This window comes from Tasmannia lanceolata, unplaced genomic scaffold (assembly GCF_043159265.1).
Source record: "Tasmannia lanceolata isolate RefF3 unplaced genomic scaffold, GAP_Taslan_0.1 ptg000012l, whole genome shotgun sequence".
Taxonomy (NCBI): domain Eukaryota; kingdom Viridiplantae; phylum Streptophyta; class Magnoliopsida; order Canellales; family Winteraceae; genus Tasmannia; species Tasmannia lanceolata.
The window spans coordinates 35,256,491-35,272,754 of record NW_027518689.1 but is presented as its reverse complement, the minus strand read 5'-3'; the positions used below and the strand labels follow the sequence as shown (position 1 = coordinate 35,272,754).

General features: G+C 40.8%; 1 pseudogene; it reads left to right on the top strand.

The window, feature by feature from the left end:
• Positions 1-14,444: 14,444 nt before the first annotated feature.
• On the top strand, positions 14,445-15,254 carry LOC143888756 (putative mitochondrial protein AtMg00860 pseudogene; annotated as a pseudogene).
• The last annotated feature ends 1,010 nt before the right edge of the window (positions 15,255-16,264 follow it).

The window sequence follows — 16,264 nt, the reverse complement described above, 5'->3', positions numbered from 1 at the left end:
GAGCCAAGAGAGCTCCTCTGAGGGCCTCAGGAGGGGTAAGTGGTGCAGTAGGTGTTCGCCCTCGATGGGCTAGTGGGGCAAACTTGACTCCTCTTGGGGTTCGGAGGCGTTTTGTAGAAGGTGAACTCTCGGTAGCTTCTGGAGCCAATAAGATACCGCTTGGCCCTGTATCTGATACTGGGATGGGAAATAGGCCCAAAAAGGATGAGGGGGCGGCTTGGTTTCCAATAACAAGCAAATCTGGGAGAAGAGTTGAAAGTGTTTCCAAAAGAAGAAAGGATGGGAACCTGGGAGATTGGAGGTGTTGTAAATGTGCTTTCAGAAACTTCAGAAAGAGGGTCAGATGCTGGAAATGCAACAAGTTTTGGTCCAGATTAGATTTCAATTTCCCAGTGCAATCAGAAGTGATGGTGAGACGAGGACCTGCTTCTACTCCACAAGAACCTGATGAAGGGAGAGCTCGAGTGGAGAAATTACTTCCTACTACCTCGGAAGGTATAGCATTTAGTCTCGAAGTGGTTCCTTTGAAGTCTATAAGCAATGCAGATTTAGGTATTTGGGGGCAGATGAGGGAGGGATGGGATGGTGATTTGGAGGCGATCGAGGCCTTGCTTTCTCGAAATAGTAGTTTTGAGGTAGAGGTAGTGGTTTATAAAAGTGCATCTCTAGAAATTCAAATCTCCATTCCTTCGGGCAGTAGCAGATTTCAATTAATTAGGGATTGGAATCTTGCCGTTAACTCTCCTCTTGAGGATATTATGTTGTGGGGTGCTAAATTTCCTAAAGCTGGGAATCCATACTGGTGGAAGATAGAAGGAGTTCCGCCTGAAGCCTGGTGCACAGACAACTTTCGTCGAATAGGGGGAAAAATAGGTAAGGTGATGGAGGTTTCCTCGTCTTGCTACGCGGGGTACGGTTATGAGGCGGGACGAATGCTGATTTTGTCCGAAGGCATTCCTGGTAAAGAGATATCTATTCAAAGTTCTATAGATGGGTCTCGGTGGATTCTAGCTTCACGAGAAACAGAAGAAGAAGAAGAGAATTCTCTAAAAATCTCTGCAACTTCTGCGGTTGATAGCTGGGATAGGCTCGACGAGAGGTGGGTCTCCTTCAAACCTGATATTGCAGAGGACTTTGCACCTGAAGCTGGTGAAAATCCTTTTAATCTGGATAAGGCAGTACTCAATGCCGGTCAAGAAGATTCTCTCTCGACGGTTGCGCCGGAGACCACTGATAGGGAGGTTGGGGAGGTGGCGTCGGTGGTCATTTCGAATCAACACTATTGTGCGCTGCATGGGGCGTAGGTTAGTGATGCTACAGCTGGTGGTAATTTTGAATTTCAAAAATCCGGTCCCCCAAAAGGCTACAGATGGAGGAGTTTGTTTGATCCTGCCTGTCACGTCTCATCAGTGGAGGAGTGCTCTTTTCTGGTCAACAGCTTTTCCGATATTATCTCCGCCTTATCCCCTTCGTCTAATCAAGATACATCTAGAATCTCGGTTATCGAGGTGTCAGTAGTGGGCCCTCCAAATTTGGCTGGAAGAGAAGATTTTTCACCAGCTGGCCCTTTAGTTTTTTCACCTGTGGGCCCTAAAAGTACAGAGGAGCATTGGGCCTCCTTTTCTCCAACCTTTTCCGATGCGCCTTGCGCACGGCCTCATTCGGAGTGTGCAAGTAGGCCCAATCTTCTATCTCCTTTTACCTTCGAAAAAGGTTCGAACCCTTCCCAGACTTTGATTCCCGATAGACTCTGGGATCGAACTTATGACTCTCCAACCGATCATTTGCAGCTACCAGTCTGTGGGGAGGATTTTTCATATGGTTCTTCTTCTTCTTCCTTGAAGGGCTCCATGGCTCAGAGGTGTGTTCAGGATTTAATTCTAGTGGGTGGTCTCCGAACCAGACTAAATTTCAAGATAGAAGAGGCTGTTGAGGAGGAAGGTCAGTGGAGGAGTAGTCTGGTGGAGAATCATTTCTCGATCTTTGTTATAGCTATTGCAGCCGCTGAAGCAGCTATTGGGCCAGCTATTGTTTCGTCGATCCATCGTAACAGAAAATCAACTCGTATCAATCAATCGAACTTGTTGAATAAGTAGTCATAATGATATAAAAAAAGACAGATACACTTTTTGGGGAATATGAGTCGAAGTAATAACAAGAATATTTCTAGTGGAACATCTTTCACAATCTCTGGAGAGATAGTTCACTAATAGACCGAGGGATAAGTAATTCGACTCATTCACATACAGATTATCCCGTAATTTGATTGATTTATTTATTCCTTTTCTACATGGGGAGGAAGAGGACATAAATTTAGAGGACAATCTAAACAATCTAAACAGGGGAGATTTTACTCGTTGGTGTCAATTAGGTGGTCTGTGGACTTTTGTTGCTCTCCATGGCGCTTTCGGACTTGTTCGTAGACAAAGCTGATTCGGAATTGTCTTTCATTCCAAGGCATAACTTGTATCCATGCGCTTCATATTAGCCTGGAGTTCGCTCCCAGCAATATAGCCATCCCTACCCTCTCACGTCAATCCCTCGAGCCAGTACCCTTCGCTCGATGAGAAAATGGGTCAGATTCTACAGGATCAACCCTATGGGACTTAAGGAATGATGGAAGGGAATAAAAAGAAAAGAGAGGGAAAGAAAATCGAAATAAAGAATCAAAGAAAATAAATAAGTAAATAAATAACTTATGGACCCGAACCTGGGTGATCTATCCACGACCAGGATGAAGCTTGGGTGAAACTAAGTGGAGGTCCGAACCGACTGATGTTGAAGAATCAGCGGATGAGTTGTCTAATCCTCCACGAAAAGTAAGAAATTCTGCGTATTTTGACCAATTCAAATGATCTTGGAGATTGTGCAATGCTTACTCTCAAACTCTTCGTTTACACAGTAGTGATATTCTTTGTTTCTCTCTTCATCTTCGGATTCCTATCTAATGATGGCGAGCTTAAGGCTTCTACTTTCCTTCTTCCTGTTGGCAATTCATTCCTTCTTTGCTCCAAGGGGTACAAAAAGGTGTTGCTTGATTTCAGTGGTTTTGGAGGGCTGGTGGATTGCTTCTCCGGTTGTGCTAGGGAGCATCCTCTTCGTTTTTTCGTAAGGGTATCGCTCGGAAGCTTCTCTCAACTCTCTTCTCTGAGGTGGTGTAGCAAGGCGGTGTCTTTTTTAATGCCTTTCATTTCTGAGCCCTCTCTCGTTTTGCCTGAGAATGTTTATGGGTCTAGCTCTCATAAGGATGTGGTTGACCTGATGGTGGATCACACTTTGCAAATTAGTCACAACCTGGGCTTAGTCTTTACGGGCCCTGAAGAGGAATACAGATCTAGTATCAAGGAGGCTGAGCTCAGGGAGGTTGGGGGCTTTTCAAGTACAAATTTCCTTTCTGAAGCAAATTTGAAAAGAAAGGAAAGAGAGCTGGTAAGGTTAAAATCTAATATCAATTACGATTCATGGTCGATTAGTAAAGGCCCTTCAACCAAGAAAAAAGGGAGAGCCCTTGGTGTCAGGGCAGGGAAGATTACCTCTGTTTAAGGTTGTCAATGAAGATCCTATCTTGGAATATTAATGGTTTGGGTTTACAGGAGAAAAGAACCCAAATTAAAGAATTAGTTAAAATTTGGAGACCTGAAGTTGTGTGCCTTCAGGAAACAAAGTTGGAGCATATTAGTAGAATAGACATGAGAAGCATGGGGTTCAAAAATGAGTGGGACTTTGCTTTCTTAGCCTCTAAAGGAGCTTCGGGGGGCATTATGGTGGCTTGGGTCAGAATTAAATAGGTCATTAAGGATGTATGGCGTGGAGTTTTTTCTCTTTCAGTAGCTTTCCGAAAGTCGGATGAAAACTCTGTTTGGTTATTCTCTGGAGTCTACGGTCCTTCATCATCAGCTGAAAAGAGTCTTTTTTGGGAGGAATTGGTAAAGATGAGAAATCTCTGTTCTTTTCCTTGGTGTATTGGAGGAGATTTCAATGAAATTTTAGAAATAGGGGATCGGTTAGGTTGCCAGCGAGTCAATCCAGGTATGAGAGCCTTTTCTGATTTTATCGCGAGCAACGAGTTGGTGGATCTGCCGTTGGGCGGTGCATCTTTCACCTGGGCTAGAGGTTCGCTCAGGAGCAGGCTCGACAGATTCTTACTTTCAGGAGAATGGTTGGCAAGCATTCCAGAGGTCTATCAGAAAGTTCTAGCTCATTCAGTTTCTGACCATTGTCCTATTCTTTTAGATCATAAAATGGAGTCGTGGGGTCCGGTTCCTTTTAGATTTGAGCTAGCATGGATGGAAGATTCCCTTATGGAGGATCGATTAGTAAGATGGTGATCTGATGGCGTCTTTGAAGGTCCTGTTGATGTAATCATCGGCAAAAAATTAAGATTCCTTAAGTCAAAATTGAAGGAGTGGGCTAAGGAGAAGAAGGAGCTTGACCATGGCAGGAAGAGGTTCCTGGAGGATAGAATGCTGGAGCTGAATGCCCTAGAAGAGTGTGGTCTGGCGTCGGAAGAAGACTTTGAGGAGCGAGGAAGATTAAGTCGAGAGCACAGAGAGCTGATGCTGCTCGAAGAAATTTCTTGGCGTCAAAAATCCCGAGTCAAGTGGTTGTCAGCGGGTGACAAAAACACAGCCTATTTCCATGCAATGGCCAGCGCCCGCAGGAGAAGAAACAGAATTGAATCTTTAGTAGTTGAGGGGGTCTGTGTGTCGGATAAGGTGAAGATTATTGCGGAAATTTCTGATTTTTACAGGTCCTTGTACTCAGCAGATGGGATGCTTCGTCCAATTCTTCAAGAGATTCCGTTTGATAGTTTAAGCTTGGAGGAATCTGCTTTACTGGAAATTCTGTTTTCCGAGGAAGAAATTAGGAAAGCATTGTTCTCTTTACCCAAAGATAAAGCTCCTGGTCCAGATGGTTTCTGTTTGGCCTTTTTTCAACTATGTTGGGAAGTTGTTAAACCTGACTTACTAAAATTTTTCCATGAATTCTTTGAGGGAGCAGTTCTTGACAAAGAGACGGGTGCTACTTTTATTTCACTAATTCCAAAGATCGAAGGGGCGTCAAAAGTATCGGATTTTCGTTCGATTAGTTTGGTGGGCAGCTTGTACAAAGTTCTTGCCAAGGTTTTGGCGGATTGCCTCAAAGTGGTTTTACCATCAATTATTTCGGACTGTCAAAGTGCTTTCATAAGTCACAGACAAATTCTTGATTGTTCTTTGATAGCTAATGAAGCTATCGATTATTATAGAAGGAATGGGGAAGGAGGGATTCTCTGCAAGCTTGATATGGAGAAGGCCTATGACAGGGTGGACTGGGGAGCTTTAGATTATCTGTTAGGCAGAATGGGCTTTGGTGGCCGTTGGAGATGGTGGATCCGAAACTGTTTAGCGTCTGCTTGGTTCTCTGTGCTGATCAACGGCTTCGCCAAAGGATTTTTCAAATCATCTAGAGGTTTGAGGCAGGGAGACCCATTGTCTCCTTTTCTTTTTGTGATAGTAGCAGAATCCCTTTGCAGATTGATGAAAAAAGGGAGTGACTTGGGTCTCTTCGAAGGGTTTCTAATAGGCAACAACAGGGTCGAAGTATCGATTCTTCAATTTGCGGACGATACTCTCCTGTTTTGCCATCCGGTTGCCTCCCAGATTCTAAATCTGAAAGCAATCTTAAGGTGTTACGAGATGGTTTCGGGTCACAGATCTAATTTCGCGAAATCCAGGCTGTATGCAATCAACGTTCCCGAGTGCGGCGCTTCCTCCTTTGCAGGTATCCTGGGTTGTGCCTTCGACTTTCTACCAGCTTCATATCTTGGCCTTCCGCTCGGAGTGGGAAGACCAAACAAAAATTTATGGATCCCCATTATTCACAGAATTGAGCGGAGATTGGAAACCTGGAAGCGCAACTTGGTATCCAAAGGTGGTAGGCTGGTTCTCCTAAAGGCAGTTTTATCAAATATTCCGATCTATTTTCTTTCTCTTTTTAAATGTCCTGTGAGTGTAGCTCAGAGAATTGAGCAAATCCAGAGAAGATTTTTGTGGGGAGGGTCCGGTTCTTCAACAGGGATTCCTTTGGTTAAATGGAGTGCGGTTTGTCTCCCTATAAAGAATGGAGGATTGGGTCTTAGGAGGGTTCAAGGTTTTAACAAGGCTCTATTGGGAAAGTGGCTTCGGAGGTTTGGCGAAGAACAATTGTCTTTGTGGGTTAGAGTTATTGGAAGTAAGTATGGGTTCTTGAAAGGAAACTGGTGCTCCTCTGACAAGTATAAATTCAAAGGTGTCTCGGTGTGGAGGGATATTTTGCAGGAGGAGGCTCTTTTTTCGAAAGGCATTCGTTTCAAGGTCTATGTGGGGGATAGGATTCGTTTTTGGCTGGATCCTTGGTGCTCGGCTGCGCCTTTCAAGGAGCTTTACCCTGAATTATTTAAGGTGTCGTCTCAGAAAGGGGCTTGGGTCAAGGACTACTTTAGTGGTCTGGACTCCCAAGTTTAGAAGAGCCTTTTTTGATAAAGAATTAAATTCTCTCCAAGCATTCCTATCTCTATTAGAAGCTTGCTATATTAAGAAAGCGGGTGCTGATAGACGAGTTTGGATTTGGAGCCCTTCTGGTGTATTTTCAGTTAAATCTTTTTACCATCACATGATTTTTAGTATAGCGGAGCCTTTGTCTTCCACAATTTGGAAATTCTTGTGTCCGCTGAGAGTTGCTTTCTTTGGGTGGTCAGTTTGCAATGGTCGCATTCAGACAATGGATTTTTTGAGGAAGCGTGGAATGTATTTGGTCGATCACTGTCCTCTCTGCTTATCTGAAGGCGAATCAATAGATCATCTTTTCATTCATTGTAAGGTAGCTAGAGTCATTTGAGGTCTCATTCTCGCTCGCTTTGGGGTCTGCTGGGTACCATCCAAAACCTTGGCCGATTTCATTAGGAGTTGGGAGTGGAATCCTTGGAGAAAGAAAGGCCGGATTCTCTGGAAGATGTGCCTTCTGGCGTCGAGGTGGTTCTTGTGGAAAGAGAGGAATGCGCGGGTTTTTGAAGGAGTGGCAAGGTCTCCCTATTGGATTTATGTAAAGCTTATAGCTGCTGTTATATCTTGGGCTCGGAGCCTCCCTTTGTTTCGTTTTGTTTCAGCTTTCGACCTTTGGGAAGGATGGGCAATCATCTGTAAGGAAGGGGTCCGCAAAGTGAAAATCTTCCAATCCTGGTCTCCTCCTCCAGATGGGCAATTGAAGCTTAACTTCGATGGTTCGTCTCTTGGCAACCCTGGAGAAGCAGGAATTGGTGGTTTATGTAGAAATGTCAAGGGGGAAGTTCTTTGGGCTTACTCGGTTCCTATCGGAGTAGCGGACTCAAATGAAGCAGGTCAGAGCAGCTCATTGCGGGATCAAATATTTGGCTACCTCGGCGTTTGACAAAACTATTGTGGAAGGGGATTCCTTAAATGTAATTCGCTGGCTATCGGGTGAGGCAATCCCTCCTTGGAGATTTTTGCCGCTTTTCGAGGAGATCGAGGATCTGATTCAGGGTTCTTCTATTGTGTTTGACCATGTTAGAAGATCAGCCAATGCTGAAGCAGATTCTCTAGCTAGGGGAGGTGTTTTTAGGGCAGGTTTAGAGTGGTTTGATTATCTTCCTCTTTGAATTATTGTATTTTCTTCTCTTCTCTTTGTTTCTTTTCAGGACCATCTCGGTTCTTTTTTAATATAAATCTGCCTTATTCAAAAAAAGAAAGAAAAGAAATGAAAGCATCCCAGCCAGAAATGAATGCTGACTTGTGATGCACTTTCTTCTAACGTTGTTCTTAATTAGTATTCGTCGTATTTCTTAAAAGAGGAAACTGTAGCTACACAATCGAAACATGGTTGTGCTTATATTATTCCCACGCACATGCACGCCCACACGCCCACACACACAAAATGACTACTGATGATGTTATTGCACAAAACACTTACGAGAGACTTGGTATTCTTCTCAGTTCTTTTACATCATTTTCTTTACACAAATGACTAATGATTTATAGACACAACCACATTAAACATTTAGTTGTAGTTCCCAACTTCCCATTAGTCACTTAGGTAACCCAAGCAACCTCATAGAAATCCCCAAGATCCTCTTGGAGAATCTAACCTAACATAAAGATCCAAGAAAATATACAGGAACTCTTCACTTTTCAATACATCATAGGTATCCTAGAACACCAAAACAACACTTCATTTACCAAGGCACATTGATTTTGATTTACACATTCCAACAGCTCTCTTGCAATACCACTGACGCTCCTCTGGTTGTTTATCTGCTGTTCATCGCACCATCTCAGCCGTCCTTAATGTTGCTTTGGACATCTCCACCCTGCAATCTCAATCAAACTTGATTACACCTACCAACTGTTCTGAAAAACCCCATTTCCTTTCACTTTGGATATTTTGTAGGAGATATTTAGAGATCACCGATGTATGTAATCTTATTGTCGAGCCCAATCTGATTATCAACATCATTGTTGGACTTGGACATGAATAATATAGATACCTATTTTTTTTAAATATTTTTTAATATTTTTTAAAAATTAAAAATGGCAGTACTAGGGGCATGACCGCCAGTAAATACCTTTTTTTAATATATATATATATATATATATATATATATATATATTAGCTAACTTAGCTACACCAACGGCTTAAAATACAGTGGGCCCCACATTGTTTGGGTGATGCAAACCATTCATTTGATGGGCCTTCACATAGATAGGGTGTGCCCAAAAAATCAGCTTCATAGGATCATCCCAACCCTACGATTTGTGGAGGCAAAATTGGACGTGTAAAAACCTTCACAAATCTATCAATTTTTGCCTTCACAGTTTCAAGGGTTGGGATGATCCTATGGAGCTGATTTTTTGGGCACACCCTATCAATGTGAAGGCCTATCAAATGAATGGTTTGGATCACCCAAATAATGTGGGCCCACTGTATTTTAAGCCGTCGGTGTAGCTAAGTTAGCTACACGTATGTGTAGCTTCACTTAACTATATATATATATATATATATATATATATATATATATATATATATATATATATATATATATGAGGTAAGCGCTCCAATCACATGGGTCCCACATTTTCTGTGGTGATCCAAACCATTCATTTGCAAGGCCCTATCATAGATAGGGTGTGTACCAAAAATCAGCTCCATAGGATCATCCTAACCCCTCCATTTGTGGAGGACAAAAATGGGCAGATTTGTGGACAAATTATGTCTGTCCATTTTGACCTCCACAAATGGATGTGTTAGGATGATCCTATGGAGCTGATTTTTGGTACACACCCCATCTATGTAAGGGCCTTTCAAATGAATGCTTTGGATCATCCTAACAAAGTAGGCCCCAATGTGATTAGGCGCTTAAGCTCACCATAAGTTTGGTGAGCTTAAGCTCACCAACACTTTCCTCTCTCTCTCTCTCTCTCTATATATATATATATATATATATATATATATATATATATATATATATATATGAGAAAACGGTTCCTACACATATGTGTAGATAAGTTATCTACACACTAGCTTAAAATACAGTGGGGGCCACATTATTTGGGTGATCCAAACCATTCATTTTTAAGGTCCTCACATAGATAGGGTGTCCACAAAAAATCAGATCCATAGGATCATCCTAACCATTCGAACTGTGGAGGCAAAAAATGGATTAATTTGTGAAGGTTTAAAGACATCCATTTTACCTCCACAAATCGTAGGGTTGGGATGATCCTATGGATCTGATTTTTTGTAGATATCCTATCTATGTGAGGGCCTTTAAAATGGATGGCTTGAATCACCCAAACAATGTGGGCTCCCACTGTATTTTAAGCTAGTGTGTAGAGAACTCTCTACACATGTGTAGGAACCATACTCTCTCTCTCTCTCTCTCTCTCTATATATATATATATATATATATATATATATATATATGAGGAAAATGATTGTGAGCTTGAAGATCATATAACTTATATGAGTTTGAGGGCCCAAACACATGTGGGCCCATATTGTTAGGATGGTCCAAAGCATTCATTTGAAAGGCCCTTACATAGATAGGGTGTGTACAAAAAATCAGCACCATAGGATCATCCTAACCCATACAAAAGTGGAGGGCAAAATGGACAGACACCGTTGGCTACAAATTTGCCCATTTTTGCCCTCCGCTTTTGGAGGGGTTAGAATGATCCAATGGAGCTGATATTTGGTACACGCCCTATCTATGATGGGGCCTTGCAAATGAATGGTTTGAATTACCACAAAAAATGTGGGACCCATGTGTTTGGGCCCTCAAGCTCATATAAGCTATGGATTTAAAGGGGAATCATGACCTTTGGTAAAGACCTTTTAAAAAAAATAATGACAACAGGATAAAAATCAGGGTAATATGCAAGTAGGAACTTGCATGTTTAAAAGCCCTACTTTGTTTCTCAAAGTTGTGAGACAATCATGGAAGAGATTATGGAGAGAGTGTGGAGACAGTCATGGAATCTGAGGGTTGGTTTCTCAAAGCTACTGTGTTGAAGTTGTGAAAGGTCTTGAGGCCTATGCCGAATTAGTAGGAAAAAATCATGAGTAATTAAGTTATATGCTAACTAGAGAATTATGTTACTTGGTGCTTCCCATCCATAGTTGCCAAATTCCCACCACTCCCCCAAGAACCGGGGACTAAACAAGTAGTTTAGGCTATTTATCTCCAAATGTCAACAATGACATAAACACAAACCCAAGCAGCCTTGTTCCTTACAATCTCTACATGACTGAGATATACAAAGATGTCTTACGATTACAAAGATTTGGTCTGAAGTTCATAGTTAAGAGTAGTCAAAAATCATAAATACAGATAGAAATATAAAGAGCATCATATGTTATTGAATTACCCTATATAAAACCATGGATCCACTGAAATTCATATTACAACCTGTATGAAGGAGCGCCAACTAAATACTAAGTTTATGGAATTAAGTAGAAGTTACCACTAATAGCTAAAATAATTATTTAGAACTAACATAATATTTCAAGAACAAATCATCCATAGCCATATTGCCACCAACCAAGACATTAGATGACATACAATAAGGGACAGGCTCCTTACAGACATTAGGGAGGCATACTTTATCACATCCAGAAAAGATGCCCATACAGCTAAAATAAACGAAAAATGCATACCAAATGTATGAAGTATTAGTGAAATTATGCAGGTTCTCAATCTAGATGTACTTGATTTCAATGCAATGATTTCCACACGTTCGTCTGGCAAAATAGCAAACATCAAAGGCCCCTGCCAAGAATATTTATAGAATATAAATATGCAGATTGTCAAGTAAAGGCTGACTTGTAATTGAGAAAATATGAAGAAGAGGCATGGGATTGAAATTGATCAACAACGTATAGCCTCAAACAAACACCAGATTGCCTAGACATTTTTTTTCTAAGTGATGATTTTTCAAATAGGCAGACCCCAACTGTGTTGCAAAGAAATGAAAAAGTTGGCTCTTAAATAAATATAACAACCAAATAGTATTACAGGCTAGTAGCTAACCAGACACAAGAAACTAGGCCAAATGAGAAGAAAAGAAAATGAAAACACAAGAATAAGTGATAAGCAACAGGAATTGAAAACTAAGCCATAATGTAACATTTACAAAATATGACTCATAAGTGCCATTCAAAAAAGAAATGACTCATAAAGCTAATTAGGGCCATATAAAAGCTTTAGATTTTCCATTATATATTAAACATCGCAACCAAACATTACACTAGTCAATAAAGAGTGGTATATAGAAAATCAAGATGTAAATTCAATTTGTACCTGCACGATCTGTCGAATGCTTTTCATACTCTTCATTATAGGTTGTCAAAGATGCTTTTCAAGCTAGTTCTACATTAATTAGCCGTAGGGAGAGGCGTAACTAAGATCAACTTGCTTCTAATGTGTAATGTTCCTAACATATCAGGAAAAAAAAAAACTCCCTTCTAACCAAAAATTTGTGAAAAGTAATGATTGATTTGCCCGGTGATTGCGCGCATCCGTAGGGAACAGTCCTGCCCTAAAATATTCGGGTGGGGATACCCTGTCATAAGAAAAAATGATTGATTTGCCCAAATTCAATAGCCGGTCATGGATTAACTTCATGTTGTAAAGAGATTTAGCACATTTTAAAACTCAAGAAGATTTTTTTTTTTTGGTCAATTCAAAAAATACAAATGCTTAGGTAGAGTGTAACGAGCCAGACAGACGCAACTGATGCAAGGAGAGTCAGTAGTAGGAAGAGAGAAGTGCCAGCAAGGTTAAGAGATTAGTTACAAGTAACCAATTCAGTTAGACAAACTGGTAAATTGGTAATACAGTTAGAGACAGTTAACATTTCAAGAAAAGCTTTAAACAGGGAAAAGGGGAGGAATGTAGGTAGAATGTTGTGTAGAATTTTCTTGATTTCATTGTAATAGGGGGTACTGGTGCCTCGAAGCCAGCTGAATTCCATTTTTCTTTCAGCAATTCAAGATTCTTCTTCTTCATCTTCTTCAGTTCTTACTTAATTTCTGCAACTACATCTAAGCTCCTAACATTGGTGCTTTTATTGAGATCTCACATTGTGGCTGAGAATACACGATTGAAGAGCTTAGATGATGCAATCAAGAAGTTAATTGAGGTTACATCCCTCCAAGAAACTCGATTGCAAAATCATCAAGATCTCGCCATTGAGCAACGAGATTTCTTGCTGGAGATATCCAATAAAATTACAGCTCTCGATGGCAGATTAAAGTATTAAACCAACTGATCAGAAGGGTTGAACAAGGAGAAAATCTTGCTGGAACGAGGGATACTGCGAAAGGTTGAGTAGGGATGGTAACAATCTGGGAGGGTTTTCTACAAGACAATTACGATTAGAGTTCCCTCGATTTGAAGGGACTGATCCAGCAGCATGGATCTCAAAGGCAGAGAAATTTTTTCGTTTTCAACACACTACTGAAGATTTGAAGTTAGAAATTGCTTCTTTCCATCTCGATGGTAAGGCATATGATTGGTTCCAAGCAATTGAGAGAGAACAGCCATTTGATTCTTGGGAACGACTCTCTGCCGCTTTACAAATTAGGTTTGGCCCCTCCATTTATGACAATCCTCATGGCAAATTAGCCAAATTGCTTCAAACTTCTACTGTGAGTGAATACCAGGCTCAATTTGATGCTATGACAAATCGAACCAGTCATCTTCCATCTCAATTTCGGGTGGATTGTTTTGTTTCTGGGTTGAAACCAGAGATCCGAAATGAGATACAAATTCATATACCCAATTCTTTGTCAAAAGCTGTAGGATTAGCTTCAATGACTGAAGACAAGATTACTGATGCAAGGAAAATGAATTACAAAAACAATTATAAGAACACATTACCTTCCATACCACGTTATGGAGCTGAAAGTTCTACTATGGCGTTTCCTCTTCAATGAGTAACAAAGTGCCTCAACAGAGCACTCCATTTAAGAAGTTAACCACAGCAGAATTACAAGCTAAAAGGGATAAAGGATTGTATTATACATGTGATGAAAAGTACAATCCAGGGCATAAATGTAAGAATAAGCAACTGTTTTTGCTTATTAACGAGGAGGAGTATCAAGGTCCAGAAACAGAGGAAATGCATCTGCTGGAAGAGGGCATACGTCTAACTCGAGATCTTGATGTCTCTGAAAAGCAACCACAAATTTCTTATTACGCATTAACAGGGCAAACTAACCCCAAAACTTTACGTGTTCAGGCCAACATTGGGGGACGAAGAATCGTTGTACTAATTCATGGTAGTAGTTCTAACAATTTCGTTCAACAATGATTAGTACAATATCTACAAATTCCAATTCTTCAAGGCTTGCAATTTCAAGTTATGGTGGGAAATGGAGAACTGTTAAGCTGCTCTGGAATTTATAAAAATGTCACTCTGAATATGCAAAATCACAAGTTCCAAATCGATCTTTTTGTTCTTCCAATCATGGGGGCTGATATTGTTCTGGGTGTTCAGTGGCTAGAATTATTGGGGCCCATTATCTTTGATTATAAGCGACTTACCATGGATTTTCACTGGTAAGAACAGGCGATTCATTTGCAAGGTGAAAGTCAAATCACGGACGAACCTATGCAACTCCATAGTTTCAAACGTCTTGCAACAACAGCAGGGGTGGATTTCTGTTTACAATTACAGCTTCTTCAATCGGAATTGACAGAGATTCATCATCCAATTAATGACGAATTATCCCAATTACTTGACAGCTTTGCTACGGTAATTGAAGAACCCAAGTCCTTACCTCCAATCAGATCTCATGACCACGCCATTCCTCTAAAAAGTGGCACTGGACCTGTTAGAGTTAGACCAATCGATATCCTCATTTTCAGAAATCTGAAATTGAGGGATTGGTTAAAGAAATGCTGAACAATGGAGTTATTCAACCAAGCCATAGCCCTCTCTTCTCCAGTCATTTTGGTAAAACAAAAGCATGGTACATGGAGATTTTGTGTAGATTATAGAGCTCTAAATGCTATCACAATTCCTGATCGATTTCCCATTCCAACAGCCCAAGAACTTCTAGACGAACTACATGGAGCCAGGTATTTTTCTAAACTGGATCTTAGATCATCGTACCACCAAATCAGAGTCAAACTAATAAATGTTCCAAAAATGGCATTTAGAACCCATGATGGTTTATAAGAATTCTTAGTTATGCCTTTTGGAGTTACCAATGCTCCATCCACATTTCAATCCCTCATGAATGATGTGTTTCGTCCAGTCCTTCGCAAATTTATCCTCGTTTTCTTTGATGACATACTGGTTTATAGCAAAACTTGGGAAGATCATTTAGCACATGTAACTGAAACATTACAAATCTTACAAACTAATGAATTGTATGCAAAAAGATCCAAATGCTCTTTTGGAACTACTTCGGTTGAGTATTTGGGACATATTGTCTCAGCTGAAGGGGTGGCCGTAGACCAGTCTGAAATCAATGCTATTCTTCAATGGCTACCTCCTACATCACTTAAGGAACTCAGGGGATTTTTAGGCTTAACAGGGCATTACAGAAGATTCATTAAGAGTTACACTCACATAGCAGCTCCAATGACAGAATTACTAAAAAAAGGGGCATTTTTATGGAACCCGGAAGCTCAGCTAGCATGTGAAAAACTCAAACGAGCAGCATCTTCAGCTCCTGTCCTTGCTCTTCCAGACTTTGCCAACAGAAACTGATGCGGTGCTGTTCTTTCTCAGGAAGGTCATCCTATTGCCTACTATAGTCGCAAACTCTCTCCCAAGATGAAATCAGCTTCCACTTATGTTCGAGAGATGTTTGCAATCACAGAAGCTGTGTATAAATGGTGGCAATATTTACTAGGACAAAAATTTATGATCCAGACTGATCAGAAAACCTCAAGTTCCTTCTTGATCAAACTATTCAGACCCCTGACCAGCAACAATGGTTGACAAAACTTATGGAATTTCAGTACGATATTCACTACAGACCGGGAAAAGAGAACTTGGCAGCAGATGCTCTTTCTAGACAACGTACAGGAGACGCTCAATGCATGATTCTGTCATTTCCCTTGTGTGAATTACTGGACCAACTCAAAATTGAACATGCCTCTAATCCTTCTATCAGAGAACTTCAGGATGAGATAAATCCAGTAGGACCAGTTCCTAATACATATACTTTGCGACATGGACTGCTACTACGTAAAGGAAGAATAGTTATTCCATCAGATTCTGCATTGAAGACAAATCTCTTACAGGAATTCCATTCATCCCACGTGGGAGGTCATGCTGGTGTGGCTAGAACAATGGCTAGAATCGCTCTGAATTTCCGTTGGCCGGGTTTAAAAAAGGATGTGCGGAAATTTTTTGCTGAATGTGTCATTTGCCAAAAAACCAAGTCACTACATATGACCCCAGCAGGTCTTCCAGTTCCGGACCAAATACTAGAAGAGTGGGCCATGGATTTCATTACAGCACTTCCAATTCATCTGGTAAAACTGTCATTATGGTAGTAATTGACAGGCTGAGCAAATATGCCCATTTTAGTGCACTCCGAAGTCCCATTCCAGCTGTATCAGTGGCTCACACCTTTGTAACTGATGTATGTAAACTCCACAGAATCCCAAGTCAATTGTCAGTGATAGGGATCCCATTTTCCTCAGTCGATTTTGGCAAGAATTATTCCAACTACAGGGGACTACACTTGCCATGAGTAGTGCTGATCACCC